We start from the raw sequence: 25,189 nt of genomic DNA, 5'->3' as shown, positions 1-25,189 counted from the left end.
TAATCTATGAAATAGCCCCCATCTCTGCAATACCCCCTATCTCTGCAATACCATCATCTCTGCAATACCCCCCATCTCTGCAATACCCTCCATCTCTGAAATACCCTCCATCTCTGCAATACCCCCCCATCTCTGCAATACCCCCATCTCTGCAATACTCCCCCATCTCTGCAATATCCCCCATCTCTGCAATACCCTCATCTCTGCAATACCTCCATCTCTGCAACACCCCCCATCTCTGCAATACCCCCATCTCTGCAATACCCCCATCTCTGCAACACCCACATCCCTGCAATACTCCCATCTCTGCAATACCCTCCATCTCTGCAATACCCCCATCTCTGCAATACCCTCCATCTCTGCAATACCCCCCCATCTCTGCAATACCCCCATCTCTGCAATAACCCCCATCTCTGCAATACCCCCCAAATACCCCCCAAATACCCAACATCACTGCAATATCCCCATCTCTGCAATATCCCCCAAATACCCCCCATCACTGCAATACCCTACTCCTCTGCAATACCCTCCTTCTCTGCAATACCCTCCATCCCTGCAATACAACCATCTCTGCAATACCCCCGATCTCTGCAATACCCTCATCTCTGCTATACCCTCATCTCTGCAATACCCCTCATCTCTGCCATACCCTCCATCCCTGCAATACCGTCCATCTCTGCAATACCCTCATCTCTGCAATTCCCCTCGTCTCTGCAATACCCCCATCTCTGCAATACCCTCCATCTCTGCAATACCTCCATCTCTGCAATACCCCCATATCTGCAATTCAATCATCTCTGCAATACTCCCCATCTTTGCATTACTCCCCATCTCTGCAATACCCCCCATCTCTGCAATACCCCCATCTCTGCAATATCCCCATCTCTGCAATACCCGTCATCTCTCCAATACCCCCTTCTCTGCAATACCCTCCATCTTTGCAATACTCCCATCCCTGCAATATCCTAATCTCTGTAATACCCCCCATCTCTGCAATACTCCCATCTCTGCAATACCTCTCATCTCTGCAATACCCCCATCTCTGCAATACCCCATCTCTGCAATACCCCCATCCCTGCAATACCCTCCATCCCTGCAATACCCCCATCTCTGCAATACCCCCATCCCTGCAATACCCCCATCTCCTCAATACCCTCGATCTCTGCAACATCCCCATCTCTGCAATACCCTCCATCTCTGCAATAACCCCATCTCTGCAATACCCCCATCTCTGTAATACCCCTCATCTCTGCAATACCCTCCATCTCTGCAATACTCCCATCTCTGCAATACCCCCATCTCTGCAATGTCCCCCATCTCTGCAATACCCCTCATCTCGGCAATACCCTCCATCTCTGCACTAACCCCCATCTCTGCACTAACCCCCATCTCTGCAATAATCCCATCTCTGCAATATCCCCATCTCTGCAATACCTCTCATCTCTGCAATACCCTCCATCTTTGCAATACTCCCATCCCTGCAATATCCTAATTTCTGTAATACCCCCCATCTCTGCAATACCCCCCATCTCTGCAATACCCCCCATCTCTGCAATACCCTCATTTCTGCAATACCCCATCTCCGCAATACCCCCCGTCTCTGCAATCCCCCCCATCTCTGCAATACACCCATCTCTGCAATAACCTCATCTCTGCAATACCCTCATCTCTGCAATACCCCCATCTCTGCAATACCCCCATCTCTGCAATACCCTCCTTCTCTGCAATACCCCCATCTCTGCAATATCCTCCATCTCTGCAATACCCTCCATCTCTGCAGTACCCCCCATCTCTGCAATATCCTCCTTCTCTGCAATACCCTCCATCTCTGCAATACCCCCATCTCTGCAATACCCCCCATCTCTGCAATACCGATCCAACTCTGCAATACCCCCATATCTGCAATACCCCCCATCTCTGCAATACCCCCATCTCTGCAATACCCCCCATCTCTGCAATACCCCCATCTCTGCAATACCCCATATCTCTGCAATACCCTCCATCTCTGCAATACCCCTCATCTCTGCAATACCCCCATCTCTGCAATACCCTCCATCCCTGCAATACCCCCCTTATCTGCAATACCCCCATCTCTGCAATATCCTCCATCTCTGCAATACCCCCCATCTCTGCAATACCCCCATCCCTCTAATACCCCTCATCTCTGCAATATCCTCCTTCTCTGCAATACCACTCATCTCTGCAATACCCCCCATGTCTGCAATACACTCCATCTCTGCAATTCCCCCATCTCTGCATTACCCACCATCTCTGCAATACCCCTCATCTCTGCAATATCCTCCATCTCTGCAATACTCCCATCTCTGCAATACCCCCATCTATGCAATACCCCCCATCTCTGCAATACCCTCCATCTCTGCACTAACCCCCATCTCTGCAATATTCCCATCTCTGCAATATCCCCATCTTTGCAATACCCCTCATCTCTGCAATACCCCCATCTCTGCAATACCCTCCATCTTTGCAATACTCCCATCCCTGCAATATTCTAATTTCTGTAATACCCCCCATCTCTGCAATTCCCCCCATCTCTGCAATAACCTCCATCTCTGCAATACCTTCCATCTCTGCAATACCCTCATTTCTGCAATACCCCATCTCTGCAATACCCCCATCTCTGCAATCCCCCCCTTCTCTGCAATACCCTCCTTCTCTGCAATACACCCATCTCTGCAATACCCTCATCTCTGCAATACCCTCATCTCTGCAATACCCCCATCTCTGCAATACCCCCCATCTCTGCAATACCCTCCTTCTCTGCAATACCCCCATCTCTGCAATACCCTCCATCTCTGCAATAATCTCCATCTATGCAGTACCCCCCATCTCTGCAATACCCTCCTTCTCTGCAATACCCCCATCTCTGCAATACCCCCATCTCTGCAATTCCATCCATCTCTGCAATACCCCCATCTCTGCAATACCCCCATCTCTGCAATACCCACATCTCTGCAATACCCACATCCCTGCAATACCCTCCATCCCTGCAATACCACCATCTCTGCAATAACCTCCATCTCTGCAATACCCTCCATCTCTGCATTACCCCCATCCCTGCAATACCCCCATCTCTGCAATACCCTCGATCTCTGCAACATCCCCATCTCTGCAACATCCCCATCTCTGCAATACCCCAATCTCTGCATTACCCACCATCTCTGCAATACCCCCCATCTCTGCAATACCCCCCATCTCTGCAATACCCCTCATCTCTGCAATACCCCCATCTCTGCAATATCTCCCATCTCTGCAATACCCTCCAGAGCTGCAATACCCCCCATCTCTGCAATATCCCCATCTCTGCAACATCCCCATCTCTGCAACATCCCCATCTCTGCAATACCCCCATCTCTGCAATATCCTCCATCTCTGCAATACCCCCATCTCTGCAATACCCCCCATCTCTGCAATACCCCCATCTCTGCGATACCCCCATCTCTGCAAAACCCACATCTCTGCAATGCCCCCATCTCTGCAATATCCTCATCTCTGCAATACCCTCATCTCTGCATTACCCCATCTCTGCAATACTCCCATCTCTGCAATACCCCATCTCTGCATTACCCACCATCTCTGCAATACCCTCCATCTCTGCAATGCCCCCATCTCTGCAATGCCCCCATCTCTGCAATACACATCTCTGCAACACCCTCCATCTCTGCAATACCCCCCATCTCTGCAATACCCCCATCTCTGCAATACCCTCCATCCCTGCAATACCCTCCATCTCTGCAATTCCCCCAATCTCTGCAATACCCCCCATCTCTGCAATACCCCAATCTCTGCAATACCTCTCATCTCTGCAATACCCCCATCTCTGCAAAACCCTCCATCTCTGCAATACCCCCATCTCTGCAATACCCCCATCCCTGCAATACCCCCATCCCTGCAATACCCTCCATCCCTGCAATACCCCCATCCCTGCAATACCCTCCATCCCTGCAATACCCCCATCATCTCAATACCCTCGATCTCTGCAACATCCCCATCTCTGCAATAACCCCATATCTGCAATACCCCCATCGCTGCATTACCCACCATCTCTGCAATACCCACCATCTCTGCAATACCCCTCATCTCTGCAATACCCTCTATATCTGCCATCCCCCCCATCTCTGCAATACCCTCCTTCTCTGCAATACACCCATCTCTGCAATACCCCCATCTCTGCAATACCTCCATCTCTGCAATACCCCCCATCTATGCAATACCCTCATCTCTGCAATACCTCCATCTCTGCAATACCCCCCATCTCTGCAGTACCCTCCTTCTCTGCAATACCCCCATCTCTGCAATACCCCCCATCTCTGCAATACCCCAATCTCTGCATTACCCACCATCTCTGCAATACCCCCCATCTCTGCAATACCCCCCATCTCTGCAATACCCCTCATCTCTGCAATACCCCCATCTCTGCAATATCTCCCATCTCTGCAATACCCTCCAGAGCTGCAATACCCCCCATCTCTGCAATATCCCCATCTCTGCAACATCCCCATCTCTGCAACATCCCCATCTCTGCAATACCCCCATCTCTGCAATATCCTCCATCTCTGCAATACCCCCATCTCTGCAATACCCCCCATCTCTGCAATACCCCCATCTCTGCGATACCCCCATCTCTGCAAAACCCACATCTCTGCAATGCCCCCATCTCTGCAATATCCTCATCTCTGCAATACCCTCATCTCTGCATTACCCCATCTCTGCAATACTCCCATCTCTGCAATACCCCATCTCTGCATTACCCACCATCTCTGCAATACCCTCCATCTCTGCAATGCCCCCATCTCTGCAATGCCCCCATCTCTGCAATACACATCTCTGCAACACCCTCCATCTCTGCAATACCCCCCATCTCTGCAATACCCCCATCTCTGCAATACCCTCCATCCCTGCAATACCCTCCATCTCTGCAATTCCCCCAATCTCTGCAATACCCCCCATCTCTGCAATACCCCAATCTCTGCAATACCTCTCATCTCTGCAATACCCCCATCTCTGCAAAACCCTCCATCTCTGCAATACCCCCATCTCTGCAATACCCCCATCCCTGCAATACCCCCATCCCTGCAATACCCTCCATCCCTGCAATACCCCCATCCCTGCAATACCCTCCATCCCTGCAATACCCCCATCATCTCAATACCCTCGATCTCTGCAACATCCCCATCTCTGCAATAACCCCATATCTGCAATACCCCCATCGCTGCATTACCCACCATCTCTGCAATACCCACCATCTCTGCAATACCCCTCATCTCTGCAATACCCTCTATATCTGCCATCCCCCCCATCTCTGCAATACCCTCCTTCTCTGCAATACACCCATCTCTGCAATACCCCCATCTCTGCAATACCTCCATCTCTGCAATACCCCCCATCTATGCAATACCCTCATCTCTGCAATACCTCCATCTCTGCAATACCCCCCATCTCTGCAGTACCCTCCTTCTCTGCAATACCCCCATCTCTGCAATACCCCCCATCTCTGCAATACCCCCATCTCTGCAGTACCCCCATCTCTGCAATACCGTCCTTCTCTGCAATACCCTCCATCTCTGCAATACCCCCATCTCTGCAATACACCCATCTCTGCAATACCCTCCTTCTCTGCAATACCCTCATCTCTGCAATACCCCCCATCTCTGCAATACACCCATCTCTGCAATACCCCCCATCTCTGCATTACCCCCATCTCTGCAATACCCCATATCTCTGCAATATCCTCCATGTCTGCAATACCCCTCATCTCTGCAATACCCCCATCTCTGCAATACCCTCCATCTCTGCAATACCCCCCTTCTCTGCAATACCCCCCATCTCTGCAATACCCCCCATCTCTGCAATACCCCCATCTCTGCAATACCCTCATCTCTGCAATACCCCCTATCTCTGCAATACCCCCATCCCTGCAATACCCCTCATCTCTGCAATACCCCCAATCTCTGCAATACCCCCATCTCTGCAATACCCACATCTCTGCAATACCCTCATCTCTGCAATACCCCCTATCTCTGCAATACCCCCATCCCTGCAATACCCCTCATCTCTGCAATACCCCCCATCTCTGCAATACCCACATCTCTGCAATACCCACATCTCTGCATTACCCCCCATCTCTGCAATACCCCCCATCTCTGCAATACCCCCATCTCTGCAATACCCACATCTCTGCAATACCCTCGTCTCTGCAATACCCCCTATCTCTAGAATACCCCCATCTCTGCAATACCCCCCATCTCTGCAATACCCCCATCCCTGCAAAACCCCCATCTCTGCAATATCCTCCATCTCTGCAATACCACTCATCTCTGCAATACCCCCTTCTCTGCAATACCCTCCATCTCTGCAATTCCCCCATCTCTACAATACCCCATCTCTGCAATACCCCCATCTCTGCAATACCCCCATCTCTGCAATACCCTCCATCTCTGCAATACCCCCCATGTCTGCAATACCCTCCATCTCTGCATTACCCCCATCTCTGCAATACCCTCATCTCTGCAATACCCTCCATCTCTGCATTACCCCCCAGATCTGCAATACCCTCATCTCTGCAATACCCCCATCTCTGCAATACCCTCCATCTCTGCAATACCCCCTATCTCTGCAATACCCTCCATCTCTGCATTACCCCCCATCTCTGCAATTCCCTCCATCTCTGCACTAACCCCCATCTCTGCAATACCCCCCATCCCTGCAATACCCTTCATCTCTGCAATACCCCCATCTCTGCATTACCCTCCATCTCTGCATTACCCCCATCTCTGCAATACCCCCATCCCTGCAATACCCCCATCCCTGCAATACTCCCATCCCTGCAATACCCTCCATCTCTGCAATACCCCCATCCCAGCTTTACCCCTATCTCTGCAATACCCTCTTCTTTGCAATACCCCCATCTCTGCAATACCCTCCATCTCTGCAATATCCTCATCTCTGCAACACCCCCCATCTCTGCAATACCCTCTATCTCTGCACTAACCCCCATCTCTGCAATACCCTCCATCTCTAAAATACCTCCATCTCTGCAATATCCTCCATCTCTGCAATAACCCCATCTCTGCAATACACTAATCTATGCAATACCCTAATCTATGCAATACCCCCCATCTCTACAATACCCTAATCTATGAAATACCCCCATCTCTGCAATACCCCCTATCTCTGCAATACCATCATCTCTGCAATACCCCCATCTCTGCAATACCCCCATCTCTGCAATACCCTCCATCTCTGCAATACCCCCCTATCTCTGCAGTACCCCCCATCTCTGCAATACTCCCCAATCTCTGCAATACCCCCCATCTCTGCAATACCCTCATCTCTGCAATACCCCCATCTCTGCAATACCCCCATCTCTGCACCACCCCCACATCTCTGCAATACCCCCATCTCGGCAACACCCCCATCCCTGCAATACTCCCATCTCTGCAATACCCTCCATCTCTGCAATACCCCCATCTCTGCAATACCCTCCATCTCTGCAATACCCCCCAATCTCTGCAATACCCCCATCTCTGCAATACCCCCCATCTCTGCAATATCCCCCAACTTCACCCCAAATACCCAACATCTCTGCAATATCCCCATCTCTGTAATACCCCTCATCTCTGCAATACCCCCATCTCTGCAATACCCTCCATCTTTGCAATACTCCCATCCCTGCAATATCCTAATTTCTGTAATACCCCCCATCTCTGCAATACCCCCCATCTCTGCAATAACCCCATCTCTGCAATAACCTCTTCTCTGCAATACCCTAATCTATGCAATAGCCCTCATCTATGCAATACCCCCATCTCTGCAATACCATCCATCTCTGCAATACCCCCATCTCTGCAATACCCCCATCTCTGCAATACCCACATCTCTGCAATACACCCATCCCTGCAATACCCTCCATCCCTGCAATACCCCCATCTCTGCAATAACCTCCATCTCTGCATTACTCCCCATCTCTGCAATACCCCCCATCTCTGCAATACCGTCTATCTCTGCAATACCCCATCCCTGCAATACCCCCATCCCTGCAATACCCCCATCTCTGCAATACCCTCGATCTCTGCAACATCCCCGTCTCTGCAATACCCCCATCTCTGCAATACCCCCCATCTCTGCAATACCCCTCATCTCTGCAATACCCCCATCTCTGCAATACCCCCCATCTCTGCAATACCCCAATCTCTGCAATATCCCCCATCTCTGCAATACCCCCCATCTCTGCAATATCCTCCATCTCTGCAATACCCCCATCTCTGTAATACCCCCCATCTCTGCAATATCCCCATCACTGCAATATCCCCCTTCTCTGCAATACCCCACATCTCTGCAATACCCTCCATCTCTGCAATACCCTCATCTCTGCAATACCCACATCTCTGCAATACCCTCCATCTCTGCAATGCCCCCATCTTTGCAATACCCCCATATCTGCAATATCCTCATCTCTGCAATACCTTCATCTCTGCAATACCCCATCTCTGCAATACCCAAATCTCTGCAATACCCCATCTCTGCATTACCCAAAATCTCTGCAATACCCCTTATCTCTGCAATACCCTCCATCTCTGCAAAACCCCCATCTCTGCAATACCCCCATCTCTGCAATACCCATCTCTGCAATACCCATCTCTGCAACACCCTCCATCTCTGTAATACCCTCCATCTCTGCAATACCTCCATCTCAGCAATACCCTCCATCCCTGCAATACCCTCCATCCCTGCAATACCCCCATCTCTGCAATACCCATCTCTGCAACACCCTCCATCTCTGCAATACCCTCCATCTCTGCAATTCCCCCATCTCTGCAATACCCTCCATCCCTGCAATACCCTCCATCTCTGCAATTCCCCCTATCTCTGCAATACCCCCCATCTCTGCAATACCCCCATATCTGCAATACCTCTCATCTCTGCAATACCCCCATCTCTGCAATACCCTCCATCTATGCAATAACCCCATCTCTGCAATACTCTCATCCCTGCAATACCCCCATACCTGCAATACCATCCATCCCTGCAATACCCCCATCTCTGCAATACCCCCATCGCTGCAATACCCCCATCTCAATACCCTCGATCTCTGCAACATCCCCATCTCTGCAATACCCTCCATCTCTGCAATACCCCCATCTCTGCATTACCCACCATCTCTGCAATACCCCCCATCTCTGCAATGCTCCCCATCTCTGCAAAACCCCTCATCTCTGCAATACCCTCCATCTCTGCAATACTCCCATCTCTGCAATACCCCCATCTCTGCAATATCCCCCATCTCTGCAATACCCCCCATCTCTGCAATACCCTTCATCTCTGCACTAACCCCCATCTCTGCAATATTCCCATCTCTGCAATATCCCCATCTCTGCAATACCCCTCATCTCTGCAATACCCCCATCTCTGCAATACCCTCCATCTTTGCAATACTCCCATCCCTGCAATATCCTAATTTATGTAATACCCCCCCATCTCTGCAATACCCCCCATCTCTGCAATACCCCTCATCTCTGCAATACCCTCATTTCTGCAATACCCCATCTCTGCAATACCCCCCATCTCTGCAATGCCCCCCATCTCTGCAATACCCTCCTTCTCTGCAATACACCCGTCTCTGCAATACCCTCATCTCTGCAATACCCTCATCTCTGCAATACCCTCATCTCTGCAATACCGCCATCTCTGCAATACCCTCCTTCTCTGCAATACCCCCATCTCTGCATTACCCACCTTCTCTGCAATACCCTCCATCTCTGCAATACCCTCCATCTCTGCAATACCCCCCATCTCTGCAATACCCCCATCTCTGCAATACCCCCCATCTCTGCAATACCGATCTAACTCTGCAATACCCCCCATATTTGCAATACCCCCCATCTCTGCAATACCCCCATTTCTGCAATACCCCCCATCTCTGCAATAACCCCATCTCTGCAATACCCCATATCTCTGCAATATCCTCCATCTCTGCAATACCCCTCATCCCTGCAATACCCCCATCTCTGCAATACCCCCATCCCTGCAATACCCCTCATCTCTGCAATATCCTCCATCTCTGCAATACCACTCATATCTGCAATACCCCCATCTCTGCAATACCCCCATCTCTGCAATACCCCCCATCTCTGCAATACCCCCCATGTCTGCAATACCCTCCATCTCTGCATTACCCCCATCTCTGCAATACCCTCCATCTCTGCATTACCCCCCATCTCTGCAATACCCTCCATCTCTGCATTACCCCCATCTCTGCAATACCCTCCATCTCTGCAATACCCTCCATCTCTGCACTAACCCCCATCTCTGCCATACCCCCCATCCCTGCAATACCCTCCATCCCTGCAATACCCTCATCTCTGCAATACCCCCATCTCTGCATTACCCTCCATCTCTGCATTACCCCCATCTCTGCATTACCCCCATCCCTGCAATACCCCCATCCCTGCAATACTCCCATCCCTGCAATACCCTCCATCTCTGCAATAACCCAATCCCTGCAATACCCCCATCCCTGCAATACCCCCATCTCTGCAATACCCTCTTCTCTGCACTAACCCCCATCTCTGCAATACCCTCCATCTCTAAAATACCTCCATCTCTGCAATAACCCCATCTCTGCAATACCCTAATCTATGCAATACCCTAATCTATGCAATACCCCCATCTCTACAATACCCTAATCTATGCAATACCCTCCATTTCTGCAATACCCTAATCTATGAAATACCCCCCATCTCTGCAATACCCCCTATCTCTGCAATACCATCATCTCTGCAATACCCCCCATCTCTGCAATACCCTCCATCTCTGAAATACCCTCCATCTCTGCAATACCCCCCCATCTCTGCAATACCCCCATCTCTGCAATACTCCCCCATCTCTGCAATATCCCCCATCTCTGCAATACCCTCATCTCTGCAATACCCCCATCTCTGCAACACCCCCCATCTCTGCAATACCCCCATCTCTGCAATACCCCCATCTCTGCAACACCCACATCCCTGCAAAACTCCCATCTCTGCAATACCCTCCATCTCTGCAATACCCCCATCTCTGCAATACCCTCCATCTCTGCAATACTCCCCCATCTCTGCAATACCCCCATCTCTGCTATAACCCCCATCTCTGCAATACCCCCCAAATACCCAACATCACTGCAATATCCCCATCTCTGCAATATCCCCCAAATACCCCCCATCACTGCAATACCCTACTCCTCTGCAATACCCTCCTTCTCTGCAATACCCTCCATCCCTGCAATACAACCATCTCTGCAATACCCCCGATCTCTGCAATACCCTCATCTCTGCTATACCCTCATCTCTGCAATACCCCTCATCTCTGCCATACCCTCCATCCCTGCAATACCGTCCATCTCTGCAATACCCTCATCTCTGAAATTCCCCTCGTCTCTGCAATACCCCCATCTCTGCAATACCCTCCATCTCTGCAATACCCCCATCTCTGCAATACCCCCATATCTGCAATTCAATCATCTCTGCAATACTCCCCATCTTTGCATTACTCCCCATCTCTGCAATACCCCCCATCTCTGCAATACCCCGATCTCTGCAATATCCCCATCTCTGCAATACCCGTCATCTCTCCAATACCCCCTTCTCTGCAATACCCTCCATCTTTGCAATACTCCCATCCCTGCAATATCCTAATCTCTGTAATACCCCCCATCTCTGCAATACTCCCATCTCTGCAATACCTCTCATCTCTGCAATACCCCCATCTCTGCAATACCCCATCTCTGCAATACCCCCATCCCTGCAATACCCTCCATCCCTGCAATACCCCCATCTCTGCAATACCCCCATCCCTGCAATACCCCCATCTCCTCAATACCCTCGATCTCTGCAACATCCCCATCTCTGCAATACCCTCCATCTCTGCAATAACCCCATCTCTGCAATACCCCCATCTCTGTAATACCCCTCATCTCTGCAATACCCTCCATCTCTGCAATACTCCCATCTCTGCAATACCCCCATCTCTGCAATGTCCCCCATCTCTGCAATACCCCTCATCTCGGCAATACCCTCCATCTCTGCACTAACCCCCATCTCTGCACTAACCCCCATCTCTGCAATAATCCCATCTCTGCAATATCCCCATCTCTGCAATACCTCTCATCTCTGCAATACCCTCCATCTTTGCAATACTCCCATCCCTGCAATATCCTAATTTCTGTAATACCCCCCATCTCTGCAATACCCCCCATCTCTGCAATACCCCCCATCTCTGCAATAACCTCCATCTCTGCAATACCCCCCATCTCTGCAATACCCTCATTTCTGCAATACCCCATCTCCGCAATACCCCCCGTCTCTGCAATCCCCCCCATCTCTGCAATACACCCATCTCTGCAATAACCTCATCTCTGCAATACCCTCATCTCTGCAATACCCCCATCTCTGCAATACCCCCATCTCTGCAATACCCTCCTTCTCTGCAATACCCCCATCTCTGCAATATCCTCCATCTCTGCAATACCCTCCATCTCTGCAGTACCCCCCATCTCTGCAATATCCTCCTTCTCTGCATTACCCTCCATCTCTGCAATACCCCCATCTCTGCAATACCCCCCATCTCTGCAATACCGATCCAACTCTGCAATACCCCCATATCTGCAATACCCCCCATCTCTGCAATACCCCCATCTCTGCAATACCCCCCATCTCTGCAATACCCCCATCTCTGCAATACCCCATATCTCTGCAGTACCCTCCATCTCTGCAATACCCCTCATCTCTGCAATACCCCCATCTCTGCAATACCCTCCATCCCTGCAATACCCCCCTTATCTGCAATACCCCCATCTCTGCAATATCCTCCATCTCTGCAATACCCCCCATCTCTGCAATACCCCCATCCCTCTAATACCCCTCATCTCTGCAATATCCTCCATCTCTGCAATACCACTCATCTCTGCAATACCCCCATCTCTGCAATACCCTCCATCTCTGCAATACCCCCCATGTCTGCAATACCCTCCATCTCTGCATTACCCCCCATCTCTGCAATACCCTCATCTCTGCAATACCCTCCATCTCTGCATTACCCCCCAGATCTGCAATACCGTCATCTCTGCAATACCCCCATCTCTGCAATACCCCATATCTCTGCAATACCCTCCATCTCTGCAATACCCCTCATCTCTGCATTACCCCCCATCTCTGCAATACCCTCCATCTCTGCAATGCCCTCCATCTCTGCACTAACCCCCATCTCTGCAATACCCCGCATCCCTGCAATACCCTCCATCCCTGCAATACCCTCATCTCTGCAATACCCTCCTTCTCTGCAATACCCCCATCTCTGCAATATCCTCCATCTCTGCAATACCCTCCATCTCTGCAGTACCCCCCATCTCTGCAATATCCTCCTTCTCTGCAATACCCTCCATCTCTGCAATACCCCCATCTCTGCAATACCCCCCATCTCTGCAATACCGATCCAACTCTGCAATACCCCCATATCTGCAATACCCCCCATCTCTGCAATACCCCCATCTCTGCAATACCCCCCATCTCTGCAATACCCCCATCTCTGCAATACCCCATATCTCTGCAATACCCTCCATCTCTGCAATACCCCTCATCTCTGCAATACCCCCATCTCTGCAATACCCTCCATCCCTGCATTACCCCCCTTATCTGCAATACCCCCATCGCTGCAATATCCTCCATCTCTGCAATACCCCCCATCTCTGCAATACCCCCATCCCTCTAATACCCCTCATCTCTGCAATATCCTCCTTCTCTGCAATACCACTCATCTATGCAATACCCCCATCTCTGCAATACCCTCCATCTCTGCAATACCCCCCATGTCTGCAATACCCTCCATCTCTGCATTACCCCCCATCTCTGCAATACCCTCATCTCTGCAATACCCTCCATCTCTGCATTACCCCCCAGATCTGCAATACCGTCATCTCTGCAATACCCCCATCTCTGCAATACCCCATATCTCTGCAATACCCTCCATCTCTGCAATACCCCTCATCTCTGCATTACCCCCCATCTCTGCAATACCCTCCATCTCTGCAATACCCTCCATCTCTGCACTAACCCCCATCTCTGCAATACCCCGCATCCCTGCAATACTCTCCATCCCTGCAATACACTCATCTCTGCAATACCCCCATCTCTGCATTACCCTCCATCTCTGCATTACCCCCATCTCTGCAATACCCCCATCCCTGCTATACCCCCATCCCTGCAATACACCCATCCCTGCAATACCCTCCATCTCTGCAATACCCCCATCCCTGCAATACCCCCATCCCTGCAATACCCCTATCTCTGCAATACCCTCTTCTCTGCAATACCGCCATCTCTGCATCACCCCCCATCTCTGCAATACCCCCATCTCTGCAATATCCTCATCTCTGCAACACCCCCCATCTCTGCAATACCCTCTATCTCTGCACTAACCACCATCTCTGCAATACCCTCCATCTCTGCAATAACCCCATCTCTGCAATACCCTAATCTATGCAATACCCTAATCTATGCAATACCCACATCTCTACAATACCCTAATCTATGCAATACCCTCCATCTCTGCAATACCCTCATCTATGAAATACCCCATCTCTGCAATACCCCCTATCTCTGCAATACCATCATCTCTGCAATACCCCCCATCTCTGCAATACCCCCCATCTCTGCAATACCCCCCATCTCTGCTATACCCCCATCTCTGCTATACCCTCCATCTCTGCAATACCCCCCTATCTCTGCAATACCCCCCCATCTCTGCAATACCCCCATCTCTGCAATACCCCCCATCTCTGCAATACCCTCATCTCTGCAATACCCCCATCTCTGCAACACCCCCCATCTCTGCAATACCCCCATCTCTGCAATACCCCCCATCTCTGCAATACCCTCATCTCTGCAATACCCCCATCTCTGCAACACCCCCCATCTCTGCAATACCCCCATTTTTGCAACACCCCCATCCCTGCAATACTCCCATCTCTGCAATACCCTCCATCTCTGCAATACCCCCATCTCTGCAAAACCCCCCCTCTCTGCAATACCCCATATCTCTGCAATATCCCCCATCTCTGCAATACCCCTCATCTCTGCAATACCCCCCTTCTCTGCAATACCCCCCATCTCTGCAATATCCTCCATCTCTGCAATACCCCCCATCTCTGCAATACCCCCATCTCTGCAATACCCACATCCCTGCAATACCCCTCATCTCTGTAATATCCTCCATCTCTGCAATACCACTCATCTCTGCAATACCCACATCTCTGCAATACCCCATCTCTGCAATACCCCCCATCTCTGCAATACCCTCCATCTCTGCAATACCCCCCATGTCTGCAATACCCTCCATCTCTGCATTACCCCCCATCTCTGCAATACCCTCATCTCTGCAATACCCCTCATCTCTGCAATACCCCCATCTCTGCAATACCCCCCATCTCTGCAATACCCCCATCTCTGCAACACACCCATCCCTGCAATACTCCCATCTCTGCAATACCCTCCATCTCTGCAATACCCCCATCTCTGCAATACCCCCATCTCTGCAATACCCCATATTTCTGCAATATCCCCCATCTCTGCAATACCCCTCATCTCTGCAATACCCCCATCTCTGCAATACCCTCCATCTCTGCAATACTCCCCTTCTCTGCAATACCCCCCATCTCTGCAATACCCCCATCTCTGCAATACCACTCAGCTCTGCAATAAACCCATCTCTGCAATACCCCCATCTCTGCAATACCCTCCATCTCTGCAATACCCCCCATGTCTGCAATACCCTCCATCTCTAAAATACCTCCATCTCTGCAATACCCTCCATCTCTGCAATAACCCCACCTCTGCAATACCCTAATCTATGCAATACCCTCATCTATGAAATACCCCCATCTCTGCAATACCCCCTATCTCTGCAGTACCATCATCTCTGCAATACCCCCCATCTCTGCAATACCCCCATCTCTGCAATACCCTCCATCTCTGCAATACCCTCCATCTCTGCAATATCCCCCCATCTCTGCAATACCCCCCATCTCTGCAATACTCCCCCCATCTCTGCAATACCCCCCATCTCTGCAATACCCTCATCTCTGCAATACTCCCATCTCTGCAATACCCTCCATCTCTGCAATACCCCCATCTCTGCAATACCCTCCATCTCTGCAATACCCTCCATCTCTGCAATATCCCCCCATCTCTGCAATACCCCCCATCTCTGCAATACTCTCCCATCCCTGCAATACCCCAATCCCTGCAATACCCCCATCTCTGCAATACCCTCTTCTCTGCAATACCCTAATCTATGCAATAGCCCCATCTCTGCAATACCCTCCATCTCTGCAATATCCTCATCTCTGCAACACCCCCCATCTCTGCAATACCCTCTATCTCTGCACTAACCACCATCTCTGCAATACCCTAATCTATGCAATACCCTAATCTATGCAATTCCCCCCTTCTCTACAATACCCTAATCTGTGCAATACCCTCATCTCTGAAATACCCCCCATCTCTGCAATACCCCCTATCTCTGCAATACCATCATCTCTGCAATACCCCCATCTCTGCAATACCCCCCATCTCTGCAATACCCCCATCTCTGCAATACCCTCATCTCTGCAATACCCCCCATCTCTGCAATACCCCCCATCTCTGCAATACCCCCATCTCTGCAATACCCCCCATCTCTGCAATACCCCCATCTCTGCAATACCCTCATCTCTGCAATACCCCCCATCTCTGCAATACCCCCCATCTCTGCAATACTCCCCCATCTCTGCAATACCCCCCATCTCTGCAATACCCTCATCTCTGCAATACCCACATCTCTGCATTACCCCCCATATCTGCAATACCCTCATCCCTGCAATACTCCCATCTCTGCAATACCCTCCATCCCTGCAATACCCCCCATCTCTGCAATACCCCCATCTCTGCAATACCCCCCATCTCTGCAATACCCCCATCTCTGCAATACCCTCCATCTCTGCAATATCCTCATCTCTGCAACACCCCCCATCTCTGCAATACCCTCTATCTCTACACTAACCACCATCTCTGCAATACCCTAATCTATGCAATACCCTAATCTATGCAATACCCCCCTTCTCTACAATACCCTAATCTCTGCAATACCCTCATCTATGAAATACCCCCATCTCTGCAATACCCCCTATCTCTGCAATACCATCATCTCTGCAATACCCCCCATCTCTGCAATACCCCCCATCTCTGCAATACCCCCCATCTCTGCAATACCCCATCTCTGCTATACCCTCCATCTCTGCAATACCCCCCTATCTCTGCAATACCCCCCCATCTCTGCAATACCCCCCATCTCTGCAATACCCCCCATCTCTGCAATACCCTCATCCCTGCAATACTCCCATCTCTGCAATACCCCCCATCTCTGCAACACCCCCATCCCTGCAATACTCCCATCTCTGCAATACCCTCCTTCTCTGCAATACACCCATCTCTGCAATACCCTCATCTCTGCAATACCCCCATCTCTGCAATAACCCCCATCTCTGCAATACCCCCCATCTCTGCAATACCCCCATCTCTGCAATACCCCCATCTCTGCAATACCCCCCATCTCTGCAATACCCTCCTTATGTTATAGAGAGCCCACTTGCACTGTAATAAAGGGATGGGGTATAAATCTCAGTGTATTAGAGATGTCTGGTCCTAAACCTGCTGACTCAGAGCTGGGATGTATCAATAACAGCAGTAAAGAAAGGCTTCTAATGGATAATTAATTAGTCATGTATTAAATACTACTTATCCCGGCGAGATGGAGAGAATTAGCAGATACAGTCTCTCAGCTATAACTAAATAAAGTTTGTCTGAAAGGGCCGCTGATCCGGAGACTGTACTGAGCCTCATTTACAGGAAGCTTAGTGCATACAATCCCGTTATATAAACATGTGGCAGCAGGAACAGATAGATGTGATATAATGAGCCCATACAAACGTTTCTGCTGAGTACTAAGCGAGTGCTGCACTTATGTGGGAATGATATAAAGTAACAAGGGATAATGTTACAGTTATCAAAATGTTTTGGGAGATCGCTGTAAATTGATTTTTCTTAATACTATACTATGAGATGTCACCTTGGCCTGTGATGGTTCCTATTCTACAGCAATTTCATTACTAACAATAATAACAGGCTTAGAGAAATTGGGGTAATTAATATGAATGTAAAGTGTGGATAGGGTAAAGATGTCGCCCTGACAAAACCTTCTGTAGTGAAACGCGTAGGGTAGCGACACCCCGTCTGAATAGGAATCAGTGTTTCTTAAAATGGGGCTTTAGGGGTTGAGAAAATCCCTTTCTCCATTTGTTTTCAGTGGAGAAAAGATTTTTCACAACTTAAGTTTGTTCAGCTTACCTCCATCTCCACCTTACCTCCATCTCCAGCTTACCTCCATCTCCAGCTTACCTCCATCTCCACCTTACCTCCATCTCCACCTTACCTCCATCTCCAGCTTACCTCCATCTCCACCTTAACTCCATCTCCACCTTAACTCCACCTCCATCTTACCTCCATCTCCAGTTTACCTCCATCTCCAGCTTACCTCCATCTCCACCTTACCTCCATCTCCAGCTTACCTCCATCTCCAGCTTACCTCCATCTCCACCTTAACTCCATCTCCACCTTAACTCCACCTCCATCTTACCTCCATCTCCAGCTTACCTCCATCTCCAGCTTACCTCCATCTCCAGCTTACCTCCATCTCCACCTTACCTCCATCTCCAGCTTACCTCCACCTCCAGCTTACCTCCATCTCCAGTTTACCTCCATCTCCATCTTACCTCCATCTCCATCTTACCTCTATCTCCACCTTACCTCCATCTCCACCTTACCTCCATCTCCAGCTTACCGCCATCTCCAGCTAACCGCCATCTCCAGTTTACCGCCATCTCCAGCTTACGTCCATCTCCAGTTTACCTCCATCTCCAGTTTACCTCCATCTCCAACTTACCTCCATCTCCAACTTACCTCCATCTCCACCTTACCTCCATCTCCAGTTTACCTCCATCTCCAGTTTACCTCCATCTCCAACTTACCTCCATCTCCACCTTACCTCCATCTCCAACTTACCTCCATCTCCACCTTACCTCCATCTCCAGTTTACCTTCATCTCCAGCTTACCTCCATCTCCAGCTTACCGCCATCTCCAGCTTACCTCCATCTCCAGCGTACCTCCATCTCCAGAGTACCTCCATCTGCAGCTTACCTCCATCTCCATCTTACCTCCATCTTACCTCCATCTCCATCTTACCTCCATCTTACCTCCATCTCCAGTTTACCTTCATCTCCAGTTTGCCTCTAACTGCAGAAACCACTTTGGGGGTGGCGGCTTATCGCAGGTTACAAAGTGACTAAGGGGCCTATTTATCAAATGATATTTGCTAGATATCCCCCAGGGGTAGCCGCAAATAGTATCACCCCAATGAACTATGCAGCAGTTATCGCCTGGCTGACACAGAAAGTAACGTGATGACAGATGTGATCACTTTACTTCTACAGATGCCTTGTTGCCGCAATAAGGTGATCAGGAATCTTTATTATTGGTGGCAGACCCCATGTATTAATAAATATGCCCCTAATAGCTTTTCTTTACCTTATACCCAGCAATGGCGAATTCTGAAGCCACGAAGGCTTCACTTTGTCTTCGCCAGGTCAGGCTACCGTGTGCCTGCGCTGCCAGAAAGGAACCGCGGATCGATGAACTACAGAGGATGTGTATCACCATGATTAGCGGAAAAGCAGATCTGTATTCAGCGCATCTGTGTGATAAATAGGCCCCTTAGTAAGCTGCACACAGGGCTCTTCCTCTGCTGGTTCATCCAAGACTGATTTTATTCACCCCCGAAAGAGGTAAACCAGCGCCAGGACACCCGGGAGAGCGCTGCCCGGAGCACCGGCACAGTAAGAACCAGTTACCTGAGGGCTATTTTATGCTTTTCTTATTATAAACTTTTTATTTTTATTGAAGAGAATATTAGCAAAGTCAGATGTACACAGTGAGTGTTGTATATGTCAGTACAGGACCTTTATATCGTACGTCGTAGTACTGTATGCTGAACAAAGGAAATGGCTGTATAAATAATCTTACTATATTATGTGTGCGCTAATAAACCATTAGACCCATTGGTCGTCTCGCTGATTAGCCTGGGATAATGTCTGAGAGGAATATACTGTAATAACATCATTATTAGTCTTGTTACTATTATAGGAGACCGGGTGACCTCTGAGACACAGGAAGACCGCCCCACACACAGGACACTAGATGACGTCGCTGTCGCAATCCACACCAGACCGCGTGATCGCGCCTAAAGCTGCTGCCTCATCAATACGACTGAAACTTTCCCAAAAATATTTTTTAAAATATGTTTGTTTTTTTCTTTTATTGTATTGATTTATGGCAGTGATGCGTGACGCCATCCATACTGCTCCTAGGTCAGAGCGGAGGTAGGTGGGGAGCAGTATGGGGCCACATCAGGCCTGTGCTTACCTGTACAAGCCGAGCTGTTCCCTTGTGCGCCTGGGATGGACCATTCCCAGGTGTAAGGGAAATAGATAAATAGCTTATTGCCGGCGAATATCCAGGAACAGATCCAGAAACGCGTCATTAAAAATCCAAACGCAATGAAATGAACCTACCAATCAGACAGTCTTACGGAACGGGGAGTGAGGGGCGATACGTCCTGGGAAATATACTTAGAAACACTGCGGCTTTGTGCAGAGTACGACTGACTCCATTGGCAGCGACTGGCGCTCTGGGAGCCACGGCGAAGAGCAGAACCTTCCTAATGCAGGTTTGACCCCTGCAGAACATGTGACTAGGGGGGTATGGGGCGGGGCGTGATTAGGGGATTGCCTGGGGGGAGGAATCAAAGAGAGGGTCCAGACAGGGGGGGGGGGGGCAATGTGCAGGAGGAGCGGAGGGTAACACATGGTGTATAGTGCAGAGGAGTGAGGGTTCCAGACCTCAGAGCATGACCCCAGAGTAATGTATGGGCCCACGCCACCAGCTTGTCTGACATCAGGAAGTGCAGTGGGGGTGACAGAGAGACCCCCATAGGACAGAGCAGCAGAGGCGGGGGAGAGACAAGTGTCAGGAATGGTCAGTGGGCCGAGGGACAATCAGAGAGACAGGCCATGGATGGGTGTTTCCTGCATTATGCTGAATTACAGGTAAATCCCGTACACCTGGCTCACAGCTCAGGAGGAGAACATGATGGAAGCCAGCGGGTGAGGAACCGTATGATGGCACCGGGAGAAAGCAAATTACAGAAGAAGCCAGTAACTCAGGATGTCACATCTGTGAGCCCAGGTAATGAGGATCTCTGCACGTCACAAGACTAACACTAGATGGCGATGTCTGCATGATAAATAATCTCCAGCAGTCTGTCAGGGGTGGAGGGAAGGGGGAACTGTACTTCTGTACATAAATATAGAGACAACGTATGGACTGGCATGTATCCCCCTCTCACTGCCTGCTTCTGTGGTACTTCTGCCACTGTGTCTCATCCATTCTCCCCTGCCTGCCCGTACTCCTGCCAACGTCCCGCCTCTGTCTGCAATGTACATCCCTGCCTGCCCGTACTCCTGCCAACATCCCGCCTCTGTCTGCACTGTACATCCATGCCTGCCCACACTCCTGCCAACGTCCCGCCTCTGTCTGCGCTGTACACCCCTGCCTGCCCGAACTCCTGCCAACGTCCCAGCTCTATCTGCGCTGTACACCCCTGCCTGCCCGTACTCCTGCCAACGTCCCGCCTCTGTCTGCAATGTACATCCCTGCCTGCCCGTACTCCTGCCAACATCCCGCCTCTGTCTGCACTGTACATCCATGCCTGCCCACACTCCTGCCAACGTCCCGCCTCTGTCTGCGCTGTACACCCCTGCCTGCCCGAACTCCTGCCAACGTCATAGCTCTATCTGCGCTGTACACCCCTGCCTGCCCGTACTCCTGTCAACGTCCTGCCTCTGTCTGCACTGTACACCCCTGCCTGCCCGTACTCCTACCAACATCCCGCCTCTGTCTGCACTGTACACCCCTGCCTGCCCGAACTCCTGCCAACATCCCGCCTCTGTCTGCACTATACACCCCTGCCTGCCCATACTCCTGCCAACGTCCCGCCTCTGTCTGCGCTGTACACCCCTGCCTGCCCGTACTCCAGCCAACGTCCCACCTCTGTCTGCACTGTACACCCCTGCCTGCCCGTACTCCTACCAACATCCCGCCTCTGTCTGCACTGTACACCCCTGCCTGCCCGAACTCCTGCCAACATCCCGCCTCTGTCTGCACTATACACCCCTGCCTGCCCATACTCCTGCCAACGTCCCGCCTCTGTCTGCGCTGTACACCCCTGCCTGCCCGAACTCCTGCCAACGTCCCGCCTCTGTCTGCGCTGTACACCCCTGCCTGCCCGTACTCCTACCAACATCCCGCCTCTGTCTGCACTGTACACCCCTGCCTGCCCGTACTCCTGCCAACATCCCGCCTCTGTCTGCACTATACACCCCTGCCTGCCCATACTCCTGCCAACGTCCCGCCTCTGTCTGCGCTGTACACCCCTGCCTGCCCGTACTCCTGCCAACGTCCCAGCTCTATCTGCGCTGTACACCCCTGCCTGCCCATACTCCTGCCAACGTCCCGCCTCTGTCTGCGCTGTACACCCCTGCCTACCCGTACTCCTGCCAATGTCCCGCCTCTGTCTGCGCTGTACACCCCTGCCTGCCCGTACTCCTGCCAACGTCCCGCCTCTGTCTGCGCTGTACACCCCTGCCTGCCCGTACTCCTGCCAACGTCCCAGCTCTATCTGCGCTGTACACCCCTGCCTGCCCGTACTCCTGCCTCTGTCTGTGCTGTACACCCCTGCCTGCCCGTACTCCTGCCAAGCGTCCCGCCTCTGTCTGCGCTGTACACCCCTGCCTGCCCGTACTCCTGCCAACGTCCCTCCTCTGTCTGCACTGTACACCCCTGCCTGTCCGTACTCCTGCCAACGTCCCGCCTCTGTCTGCACTGTACACCCCTGCCTGCCCGTACTCCTGCCAACGTCCCTCCTCTGTCTGCACTGTACACCCCTGCCTGCCCGTACTCCTGCCAACGTCCTGCCTCTGTCTGCACTGTACACCCCTGCCTGCCCGTACTCCTGCCAACGTCCCACCTCTGTCTGTGCTGTACACCCCTGCCTGCCCGTACTCCTGCCAAAGTCCCGCCTCTATCTGCGCTGTACACCCCTGCCTGCCCGTACTCCTGCCAAGCGTCCCGCCTCTGTCTGCACTGTACACCCCTGCCTGCCCGTACTCCTGCCAACGTCCTGCCTCTGTCTGCACTGTACACCCCTGCCTGCCCGTTCTCCTGCCAACGTCCCACCTCTGTCTGTGCTGTACACCCCTGCCTGCCCGTACTCCTGCCAACGTCCCGCCTCTGTCTGCACTGTACACCCCTGCCTGCCCATACTCCTGCCAACGTCCCAGCTCTGTCTGCGCTGTACACCTCTGCCTGCCCATACTCCTGCCAACGTCCCGCCTCTGTCTGCACTGTACACCCCTGCCTGCCCATACTCCTGTCAACGTCCCGCCTCTATCTGCACTGTACATCCCTGCCTGCCCATACACCTGCCAACGTCCCGCCTCTATCTGTGCTGTACACCCCTGCCTGCCCACACTCCTGCCAACGTCCCTCCTCTGTCTGCACTGTACACCCATGCCTGCCCGTACTCCTGCCAACGTCCCGCCTCTGTCTGCACTGTACATCCCTGCCTGACCGTACACCTGCCAACGTCCCGCCTCTGTCTGTGCTGTACACCCCTGCCTGCCCACACTCCTGCCAACGTCCCTCCTCTGTCTGCGCTGTACACCCCGGCCTGCCCATACTCCTGCCAACGTCCCGTCTCTGTCTGCGCTGTACATCCCTGCCTGCCCATACTCCTGCCAACGTCCTGCCTCTGTCTGTGCTGTACACCCATGCCTGCCCATACTCCTGCCAACGTCCCGCCTCTGTCTGCGCTGTACACCCCTGCCTGCCCGTACTCCTGTCAACGTCCTGCCTCTGTCTGCACTGTACACCCCTGCCTGCCCGTACTCCAGCCAACGTCCCACCTCTGTCTGCACTGTACACCCCTGCCTGCCCGTACTCCTACCAACATCCCGCCTCTGTCTGCACTGTACACCCCTGCCTGCCCGAACTCCTGCCAACATCCCGCCTCTGTCTGCACTATACACCCCTGCCTGCCCATACTCCTGCCAACGTCCCGCCTCTGTCTGCGCTGTACACCCCTGCCTGCCCGAACTCCTGCCAACGTCCCGCCTCTGTCTGCACTGTACACCCCTGCCTGCCCGTACTCCTGCCAACGTCCTGCCTCTGTCTGCACTGTACACCCCTGCCTGCCCGTACTCCTGCCAACGTCCCACCTCTGTCTGCACTGTACACCCCTGCCTGCCCGTACTCCTGCCAACATCCCGCCTCTGTCTGCACTATACACCCCTGCCTGCCCGTACTCCTGCCAACGTCCCGCCTCTGTCTGCGCTGTACACCCCTGCCTGCCCGTACTCCTGCCAACGTCCCAGCTCTATCTGCACTGTACACCCCTGCCTACCCGTACTCCTGCCAATGTCCCGCCTCTGTCTGCGCTGTACACCCCTGCCTGCCCGTACTCCTGCCAATGTCCCGCCTCTGTCTGCGCTGTACACCCCTGCCTGCCCGTACTCCTGCCTCTGTCTGTGCTGTACACCCCTGCCTGCCCGTACTCCTGCCAAGCGTCCAGCCTCTGTCTGCGCTGTACACCCCTGCCTGCCCGTACTCCTGCCAACGTCCCTCCTCTGTCTGCACTGTACACCCCTGCCTGTCCGTACTCCTGCCAACGTCCCGCCTCTGTCTGCACTGTACACCCCTGCCTGCCCGTACTCCTGCCAACGTCCCTCCTCTGTCTGCACTGTACACCCCTGCCTGCCCGTACTCCTGCCAACGTCCTGCCTCTGTCTGCTCTGTACACCCCTGCCTGCCCGTACTCCTGCCAACGTCCTGCCTCTGTCTGCACTGTACACCCCTGCCTGCCCGTACTCCTGCCAACGTCCCACCTCTGTCTGTGCTATACACCCCTGCCTGCCCGTACTCCTGCCAAAGT

The sequence above is a fragment of the Taudactylus pleione genome, unplaced genomic scaffold (assembly GCF_031769625.1).
Source record: "Taudactylus pleione unplaced genomic scaffold, aTauple2 ptg000429l, whole genome shotgun sequence".
In the NCBI taxonomy this organism is placed as follows: Eukaryota; Metazoa; Chordata; class Amphibia; order Anura; family Myobatrachidae; genus Taudactylus; species Taudactylus pleione.
The sequence above is the reverse complement of the archived record's forward strand: the minus strand, read 5'-3'. Positions refer to the sequence as shown.